This window comes from Leptonychotes weddellii, unplaced genomic scaffold (assembly GCF_054177405.1).
Source record: "Leptonychotes weddellii isolate Sample4059 unplaced genomic scaffold, ASM5417740v2 HiC_scaffold_5622, whole genome shotgun sequence".
NCBI lineage: Eukaryota > Metazoa > Chordata > Mammalia > Carnivora > Phocidae > Leptonychotes > Leptonychotes weddellii.
In genome coordinates, this window is record NW_028024260.1 from 4,811 (window position 1) to 6,138 (window position 1,328).

Here is a 1,328-nt window from a genome sequence, read left to right on the forward strand (position 1 = left end):
CTGGGCTAGAAAAATTTTGATTCTATAAAATTGGTAACTTTTGCAATATAAACAGTTACCAGGTTTGTCATTTACATCAGTCAAGGAGAAGCTGAAATCAAATGATTTATCTCTTAGTATTCAGTAAAGCAATTTAAAGGGACTCAGCTTGCCAGTGTCCATCCAATTGTGATATGTTCCATACGTGGCTACATAGAAGCAAGTTAATAGTTGAGAGGCTCTAAACAATTACAACTGGCATCATTCTAGTTTGAAATTACTGAGTAACAAAATATACTTTTCCATAGTTCAGTTGGTGGTATGATACCATTTGGAGGGGTGGCAGGAATAGTTTCAATCATCTAATTACTAAAAAAGGGGACTGTTTGGGGCACCTGAGTGGCTCAGTCGTTAAGCATCTGCCTTCAGCTCAGGTCATAATCCCAGGGTCCTGGGATTGAGCCCCGCATTGGGTTCCCTGCTCGGCGGGAAGCCTGCTTCTCCCTCTCCCTCTCCCCCCTGATTGTGTTCCCTCTCTTGCTGTGTCTCTCTCTGTCAAATAAATAAATAAATCTTAAAAAAAAAAAAAAGAAGGGGACTATTTGTAGAAGTTCCTAAAGAAATACTTTCTTTGGCCTCACCTTTGATATTTATGTATTTTACAAATTACATTAAGCATTGAAGAGTAGATATTTCAGCATATAACATGAACAGTTCTTACAGGTAATACAACCTATTTAGGTAAAGTTTATTTATTCGTGAAGTTTAAAGAAGTAGTCAGTGTCTCTGGCTTTTATGAATCAATTCTTCCAAATGCACACTCACATTCAATGGGGAGTACTCCTATAAATCCTTGCAAAGCGTAATAAGCTTATTTGTTTTCAGAGTTCAACTGTGTTCTAAGTTCAGAAGTTTACAAAAAGAATTTAGAAAACAATGAGAAAATTTAATTTGAAAAATAAATACATCATTGAAAATCCAAATTAAGATATTCTGACTTTGGTATCACAGTTAGGGGGAAATAAAAAAAATAGTTTTCATTTGTACCTCTGATGTCCTTAGTTTAGTGAGATATTTTCCTTAAAGCCAATTAGCTAACTAAAAAAATTACTTCATCTGACATGTATAAAGAATTATTGATTTGCCAAGTCCATAATTTTGTATTATGCTCCATTTTAAAAATGAGCCTTTGTCTGGCACCTCTACAGAGTCAATGAACGCAAATTATCCTCAGTGTTCTGGTATGTTTCATCTTATAGTATTTGCTTACCTACAGAATTTTCTAGGGATCAGGCAACTTGTACTATTTACTTAAATAAAAAAAGAAATTCCATGTCAGAAAATAAGTA